The sequence below is a fragment of the Berghia stephanieae genome, chromosome 14 (genome assembly GCF_034508935.2).
Source record: "Berghia stephanieae isolate SIO BIC M18660-M18661 chromosome 14, UCSD_Bste_1.3, whole genome shotgun sequence".
Lineage (NCBI taxonomy): Eukaryota > Metazoa > Mollusca > Gastropoda > Nudibranchia > Aeolidiidae > Berghia > Berghia stephanieae.
The window spans coordinates 17,459,074-17,468,560 of NC_088373.1; positions in this window are offsets into that span (position 1 = coordinate 17,459,074).

Consider the following 9,487-nt stretch of genomic DNA (forward strand, 5'->3'; position numbering starts at 1 on the left):
TCCCGTGATCTTCCTTGATGACGATCTTTTTGTATGTTCGTATCAGGCTATGAGTTGACAAAGGCTACGGTGTAGCTCGGAGACTATACGTTGTCTTGTCTTCTACCTGCCACTTACTTGTCACACAGGTCAAAAATGTTTAGCGTGGTTAGTGGCTGGATGAGTGACAATGAACCATTTGGGTCCCGACGTTGTGTCCTTGGGAAAGGCACTTACCACCAATTAACATACATTAGTGAGAATTGTATCTAAAGTGTTAAGACATCGATGAATGAGAACAGACTGAAACTGAATGATGATAAGACGGACGTGCTGTATGTTGGGAACAGGAAGTGGAAAAGTGATACAGATTTGAAGCTGGGGGATGCCTCCATTCAAATTGTTGACAAAGTGAAAAACATTTGCACATTCTTAGACTCTGGACTGTCGATGGAGCATCAGGTTAATAATTTGGTTAGATCTCTCTTTTTCCAACTAAAAAAGATTGCTTCCATTAGACGGTTCATATCTGAGGATGTGACCAAGCACCTGGTTGTGTCCCTCGTACTATCGAAATTGGATTATTGTAATGCTATGTCCTTTGGCGTTTCGCAATATAATCTGAGACGTCTTCAGATTGTCCAAAACAGCGCTGCCAGACTAGTATTCATGAAGCGTAGGTGCGATTCTGCCAGACCTCTGCTTCATGACCTGCACTGGCTGCCTGATTAAATTCAAAGCTTGTGTTTTCGTGTCTCGTTGTCTTGAAGATACTGCCCCTTCCAACATTTCGGAACTAATTGAAAGATATTCAAGACCCCGCCCTTTACGTTCGGCCAGTGATTCCACCAAACTTGTTGTCCCTCGAATATTCAAAAATGCTGGAATGAAATCCTTTTCTCATTTCGGACACTCTGTTTGGAACGCCTTACCATAGAGCATTCGAGAAAAAGACTAGTTGGCTATTTTTAAACGTTCGCTTTAAACATGACTGTTTCGATTTCAGTAGATGATATGAGAAGCAAGATAGGCGTTTGGTTTGTGTTGTGTGTAACTATAACTAATGTTGCTCATAACATACTCCTTTCATATGTATCTAATCACTTCATTATCATTGTTACTCTCAGTATGTTTGGATTCACTACACCCTCTTCCTGTTCCACCCTTCGATATTAAGTCTAGTAGCGCGCAGGTCCAATATTGAGGACGAGCATAACTGAGTCAGTGGGGCGACGGTCCAGTATTGAGGACGAGTTGGCTTTGACGCCGAGCGCGCCAGTCCATTATTGAGGACAAGATCAACCCCGTTTATGAATGGAGTTGTTAACCTTTCTATATTTAGAAATGCAGTAAAAATTTAATTGATTCTGATTGGTCAATAATTTAGCTATGTCCTTCAACTTGTTGAAGGCAAGTTAGTGGCCTTTCAAGTCATAAACGAAGACAACAAAGAGCCCCCCCCTCCCCCCCACCCCCATGCCCCTACCACGCTGTTTTGCATGCTCTGGTCATCTGTTACATCCTAGGACTTCATATAGATGTCGCTGGTTACATCTCAAACAAAGGACACAAAGAAATAATGTTACCCACGTGTGTGTGTTTGTAGAAAATTCCTTTATTACATGTGTGCATCTGTACGTGGGCTCTTGGTGTGTATATGCGTGTGTTAGACGAAAACTAGGCTAATGTGTGTAGCAATAAGGTGTAAAGCCTTGCTCCCTCTCATTCCACCACTCAATTATTCGTAATAGAAAGATGACTGTTGCAGGTTTCATAAATTCTTACTAAGTTTGCTCTCTCAATAAATATCTTATTTCCCTTTAAGAAAATGTAAAGGTTGTACCATAAATTATTGCTATTAGCTCAAAACAGTATATTTTCTGGGATGGGTGTAAATATTGAAAAACTGCTAGGCGAGCTGCCATTGTTTCAACTGATCAGCTGTAGCAACTAGGCACTGTCCAGTGTAACTTCCGGAATGCAAGGCCGCTTCACTTGAGTTAAAGTCAGTCTGCTAGCTTGACAACTCTGCGTCCAGTGTCTTATGTTTCTAACTTAAGAAGCCTTATTCACATGGTGGCAGCGGTGGTGAACTAATCTTTGATTTTACAATTATGAACTACAAGTCTAGCTTGTTTGTAGCTCCATTTCGCCCGTGCCGTAAGTAAAAACTTATCTCTGAGTTCACCGTAACGAAAAGACGCCATCTTTGATACTCCCATATCGATTCTTCAAATTTGATATATCGATTCCTCGAATTCGATCTAATCAACTGTAAACAATGGCTTCTGCACCTGCATCAACCTCTTCTGCTAGTCTTCACAATGTTGCTACGGCTACCAACATTGCTCCTCCTCCCCCTCTCAATCTTTCAACTTCTCCACTGGACAATTGGAGGCTATTCAAGCAAACTTGGGAGAATTACTCCATAATAACAGACCTCAACAGCAAAGAAGAACAATTTAAAAAATCAATGTTTCTCCACTGCATTGGAAATGACGCTTTACGTCTGATAAACACCTTCACTTTCACTGATGATGACACTCTCGCACATATTATTGATACCCTTAACACTCATTTCGTGGGAGCAGTCAATGAAACGTATGAACGCTATATTTTCAACCAACGATCACAAAAAGAAGGTGAAAGCATCGATTTGTTCGTCACAGATTTGAAAATTCTTGCAAAAACTTGTAACTTCTGCAACTGCATGCATGATTCAATCCTCCGTGATAGAATTGTTTTAGGCATCAGAAACGCATCAACACGCAAAAGATTACTACAAGAGAAGAAACTTACTCTCGATAGATGTATTGACATTTGCAAGGCTAGCGAATCTAGTGAGACTCAATCAAGGGTCATAAATCTTCCTGACTCCCTACACAAACTGTCCTTCAAGTCTAACAACTCACACAAATTGAAACAACGTACCTTGCCTAATTCTAAAAATCAACGACCTCCTTTCAGCAAACCACCGTCATCAACGCCATTTCGTCCTCCAACCAGGCCTCCAACTTCTACCCAAACTCCTCGCAAATGTAAATTCTGTGCCTTAACTCACATTTTGCGCAAAGAATTATGTCCAGCCTATGGGAAAACATGTGGGCAATGTCGTCAACCTAACCATTTTCGAGTGTGTTGCCCCTCTGCAAATCGCACTCATCTGCTAGAAACAAACGCTGACAATGACTATGATTATCACAATGAAGAATATCTTCTTACCCTTGGCAATGATAAAAAAGCCGTTTTCATAAACCTCTTAATGGACACAAAAACAATTGCATTTCAAATAGATTCTGGATCCTCAGTTGACGTTATCCCTCAACGTTTCCTAAAACCCAGCGACAAAATCTCTCCTTGCCTTAAAACAGTAAAATCTTACACAAACCAACCCCTTGAAGTGTTAGGACAAATCTGTAAAACTCTCACCAACCCCAATGATTCCAAGTCGTTCAAGACAATGATGCTAGTCGTGAATACTACTCTTTCTCCCATCCTTGGGAAACAAACCAGTGAAAGGATGGGAGTATTAAAAATAGATTATGAGAACTTTGAACACATTTTCTCGCTTACATCCCCTGCTGAGAAAATCATTAGTGAATTTGATGACATTTTTGAAACCAACATTGGCTGTTTGCCCAATACTGTCAAACTTACATTAAGAAATGACGTCACCCCGGTTAATTCAAAACCCGCTAGACTCCCAATTGCTCTCAGAGAAAAAGTAAAAATTGAACTTCAGCGTCTCACAACTCTCAATGCCATTGAACCTGTAAATACACCCACTGATTGGTGTAGCAGAATGGTCGTTGCTACAAAACGCTCCGGTGATCTACGGATATGCATAGATCCAAAACCACTAAACAACTCACTCGTCAAAGAAACATATCAACTACCAGTTCTCGATGAAATATTGCCACATTTGCAACAAGCACGTCTTTACTCGAAACTTGACGTAAAAAGCGCATTCTGGCATTGTAAACTTGATAAGGATTCCAGCTCACTGACAACTATGGCTACACCTTTTGGCCAGTATAAATGGAATCGCTTACCCTTTGGCCTATGTGTCTCCAGCGAAATTTTTCAAAAACATTTATCAAGCGCTCTATCCGACTTGCCTGGTGTCTTCTATGCCATTGATGACATTATTGTCACAGGATCTGGTTCTACTGACAATGAAGCTGCTTTGGACCATAACAAAAATCTCATCGCATTGCTCACCAGATGTAGACAAATGAATATTGCCCTAAATAAAGAAAAACTTGATCTCTGCAAAAACACAATTTCATTTCTTGGCCACATCATTTCCACTGATGGTCTACAACCTGACCCTGAAAAAGTGAAAGCCATTCTGGAAATGTCACCCCCTGATAGTGTAAAAGGAGTACAACGACTCGTCGGTTTCATTAACTATCTGGCAAAATTTCTGCCCAATCTTTCAACAGTAATCCAACCAATTCGTCAATTACTGCAAAAGAACATTAATTTTCAGTGGGGTACTGCTAAAAAAACTGCTTTCGAAGCTATCAAACGCTTGATTACGAATGCACCTGTCCTTGGTTATTTCTCCTCGCAGAAAAGCATCGTAATCCAATGTGACTCGTCTGAGCATGGTCTTGGTGCTGCACTCCTCCAAAATGACCGACCAATCGCTTATGCCTCTAGCGCTCTCACAGATACAGAAAAGCGTTACTCCCAGATCGAGAAAGAAACACTTGCCATTATTTTTTCGTTAAAGAAATTCCACCAATACATCTTTGGTAAAAAGGTACTTATACACTCTGACCACAAACCCCTTGAATCAATCATCAAAAAACCTCTTTCTTCAATGCCTCGCCGACTTCAAGGCATGATGCTCAGGATCCTTGAACACAACGTTGAAATTGCATATAAGAAAGGCTCCACAATGTTCCTTGCTGACACACTCTCTAGATCTCACCTATCCGATAATTCTGGTTACGAAGAATTCGAACAAATTAATTATGCAAATGAAGCTTCAGTTAGACCTGAACGCCTAATAAAATTTCAACAAGAAACTGATCTAGATCCAAACCTAGCTCTCTTAAAAACCTTCATTCAAAATGGTTGGCCAAATAATTCAGACATTCCACAACCTCTAAAACCATACTTTAACTTCAAACATGCCCTCTCAATCTCTGATGGCATCATCTTCAAAGACCATCAACTAGTTGTACCAACTACCTGCAGGAAAGAAATGAAAGAAGCACTCCATTCCTCTCATCGTGCCACTGATGCTTGTTTGAGAAGAGCTCGGGAAACCCTTTTTTGGCCGTCAATGAACTCCGAAATAAAGGACTTCATAAATAATTGCAAAGGATGTCAAATCTATGCCCAAAGAAACCCAAGAGAACCATTAATTCCTCACGAAATTGCAACTTATGCTTGGGAAAAGATTGGATTGGACATTTTTTACTTCTCCAACAAAACGTACATAGTACTTGTTGATTATCTTACTGATTTCTTCGAAATCGAGAAACTGGAAAATGAAGCATCAGATACAGTAATAAAGACTCTGAAAACTCAGTTTGCTCGCTACGGTATCCCAAATACAGTTATCTCTGACAATGGACCCTGTTTCTCTTCCCAAACGTTTAAAGAATTCTCCATGGCTTATGATTTCAATCACCAGTTCAGTTCTCCGTACCATCCTCAATCAAACGGAAAAGCTGAAAACGCAGTTAAGCAAGCCAAAACTTTATTGAGAAAATCCCTTGAAACCAGATCTGATCCATTCTTAGGACTTCTTGAAGAAAGAAACACTCCTGACTCAACAACTGGTTTAAGTCCTGCCCAAAAATTCCTCTGCAGAAAACTCAGATCGGTTGTTCCATCAACACAACGTTCTCTCCAACAAAGAACCTCCAGTTACCCTACAATCATCCAACAAAACAATCTAATGCGGAAAAACAAAAACATTATTATGATCGACAAACTAAGTCCCTCCCCACTTTCAAACCAGACACCAAAGTCTTCATTCAACCCATCAATCTTCGAGATCGTAAATGGACACCCGGTATTATTATTAAAAGGATTGATCCTGTATCCCGATCATACCTGGTCAAAACACCCCATGGAACTGTTGTTCGAAACCGCACTCAACTCAGAATTAGACATATGAATATGAACGATGTTAATGAGACCATGTCTGATATTGATTACCCTTTAGGCTCAAACTCTACCACACACACTCCTCAAAACACCACTACCACCAACCACAACCCACCTCCCATTGCCTTGACTTCTTCGACCGCTCAAAACCGAACACCTACCAACCTGAGAATCTCACCATCCAAAATCCCCATTCGTACCTCTTCTCGTGGTAGAATCATTAAAACCCCGATGCATTATTCCCCATAATTTTTTTTCTCATTTCAATTTTCAGATGCTATACTATATTACATATGTACAACTAGATGTAAATGATACATCCTTTTCTCATCTTCATGATTCATATTCCATTCTAACAACATTTCTTTAACTTTAACCAATCAGTATCTACTTTAAATCTCATATATATGATTTCCTTTTGTTGTACATTCAATTTCTTAAGTGTAAAACAGTAACCTTATTTTTGATTTCTTTTATTAAATAAGAATTATAATAATAGGTCATAATCCTGATATTCATTTCTATGATTTGTTTCCAAGTTTCAAAATAACATTTTACTTTAATTTTAATCCTAATTTGTCTCAAGCTCAGCTATTCCTATAATGACAACTTTACCACTTATAACAGATTTTAAATTGTAAACCATCCTATATCTAAATGTTGGTTAAAGATAATTCACTACACTATCCACTTAAATCATTGTCCCCAACTTGAACTCAATTAGATTTGTTTTAATATCCTAAATTTCGTTTCATTCATTTCAAACCCAAAAGGGAAAGGATGTAACTATAACTAATGTTGCTCATAACATACTCCTTTCATATGTATCTAATCACTTCATTATCATTGTTACTTTCAGTATGTTTGGATTCACTACACCCTCTTCCTGTTCCACCCTTCGATATTAAAGTCAGTCTGCTAGCTTGACAACTCTGCGTCCAGTGTCTTATATTTCTAACTTAAGAAGCCTTATTCACATTGTGTGTGTGTGTATGTTTGTGTTTGTGTTTGTGTTTGTTTGTGTGTATGTGTTTGTGTGTGGGTGTGTGTGTTTATGTGTGTGCTTGTGTGTGCAAATGAGTATGTTTCAGCCAAAGTAATATGTAATTTTAGCGCTTAGAGTCTCGTGTCGCGGAGTTATAGCGCTATATACGTTTTCAGCATTCTTCTTCTTCTTCTTCTTCTTCTTCTTCTTCTTCTTCTTCTTCTTCTTCTTCTTCTTCTTCTTCTTCTTCTTCTTCTTCTTCTTCTTCTTCATCTTATATTATTATTATCATTATTATTATTATTATTATTATTAATTATTATTATTATTATATTATTATTATATTATTATTATATTATTATTATTATTATTATTATTATATTATTATTATTATTATTATTATTATTATTATTATTATTATTATTATTATTATTATTATTATTATTTATTATTATTATTATTATTATTATTATTATTATTATTATTATATATTTATTATTATTATTATTATTATTATTATTATTATTATTATTATTATTATTATTATTATTATTATCATTATTATTATTATTATTATTATTATTATTATTATATATTATTATTATTATTATTATTATTATTATTATTATTATTATTATTATTATTATTATTATTACTCACTCAACTAACTACGAGCATAGCAGTTACGGTATATATGCGAGTTTTAAAACAAAAAGGAAGCATAACGGGCGACTGGTACTGTATGGAATGGGTGTATGGTTCCATATAACCTTCTGGGAGAATAAATGGAACATAGCGAAGCGCAATGAGCATGGTAAATCCATGGAAATGTGCTATAGAAATGTTCATATTATTTATTTATTAATCATTTGTTCTCACCTCGTTTTTTTTCTACATATTCTCCGACAACGTTGTTTCGTCCGGAGTTCCTGGAATCATCTGGGAGGTTGATTTGGGGCGTCTGGGAGGAATGTTGTTGTGCCAATGTTGAATCCGGATGTAGGTTGCGCATGTGTGTGTATGTGTGGATGTGTGTGTATGTTTGGGTGTGTACGTGTATATGTATGCACATTGGGTGTTGTGTAGTGTTGGGGTAGGGGTCGATTGGGGTATTGATTGTATCATTGGGTTATGTAGTGTGTATTGGACTGTAAGCATTTTTTCCTGTGTAAGCACGTGGCGAATATCTCTCTCTCTCTCCCCCTCTCTCTCTCTCTCTCTCTCTCTCTCTCTCTCTCTCTCTTTATGTTTAGTGTGGCGTTTTGGCTTTTTCTTTTTTTACTATATATGACATTTCTCTTCTAGGCACAGGTTGCATTTTTTGTGTTTACTGTGTAGATTTTTTGTTTTGAGACGATGTTCAATGTGATGTGTTGTATTGTGTGTTTGAGTCGTTTAGGCTCCAGATGTGATCACTCAGGGTCGTTGTCGTGTTTAAAGGTTGAGGTGTGTTGGTTGTATCTTGTTTTGGATTGGCCATCACTCTGTGAGTCCGATATAATTTTCATGTTTGTCTGTGTTGTTGTGTGTTACGGTTGCTTTGTATATAACACATGATTCGAGGCATTTGCCGTGGAGGGGACACACGTCTTTATTCCTTCAGTTGCATTGTTGTTTCGGTGTGTTGAATACGGAATCAAAGCACACATCAAACGCATCCTCCATACCCATAAACAACAAAACAACCTAATGATACAACTACGACCAAAACAATCCCTACTCCAACACGACACCACACCCAGTTTGCACACAAACACACACACACACATCCACACACACACACACACACAAACACAAACACACAAACACACACACACCCAACCACACACGCACACTCTCTCACACACACACACACAGAGTGGCAGACAAATTATGGAGCAGACACTGGTGTAAAGTAAAGACCTGAACAGGTGTGTATGAAACAGTGGCAGACAAAACAAGAAAGAAAAATACAAGAAAAAACCACAACTCCCATCCATATGGGACACGAACCTCAGACCTCTTGATTACCAGTCTTCAGTCGAAGCAGCCTTATTTTGTTGGGATAGTTTTTTTCTCATATTTTCCTCCCTGCGTTGTCTGACATGGTTTCATACAGAGGTAACTAGACATAGTACATCCACTTGTTAGATGTTTACATTCTTCTTCTTCTTCTTCTTCTTCTTCTTCTTCTTCTTCTTCTTCTTCTTCTTCTTCTTCTTCTTCTTCTTCTTCTTCTTCTTCTTCTTCTTCTTCTTTTTTTTTCTTCTTCTCCTACTCTGACAATCCAGCGTAAAGCTCACACATGTCCCATTTCCTTGCGGATACTTGCGCCATCTTTCCGTTATCACATACAGAGAGTGAAAAGTAAATTGTAAAAAAATAGAATAAGTAATAAAAAACACTTACTATTCA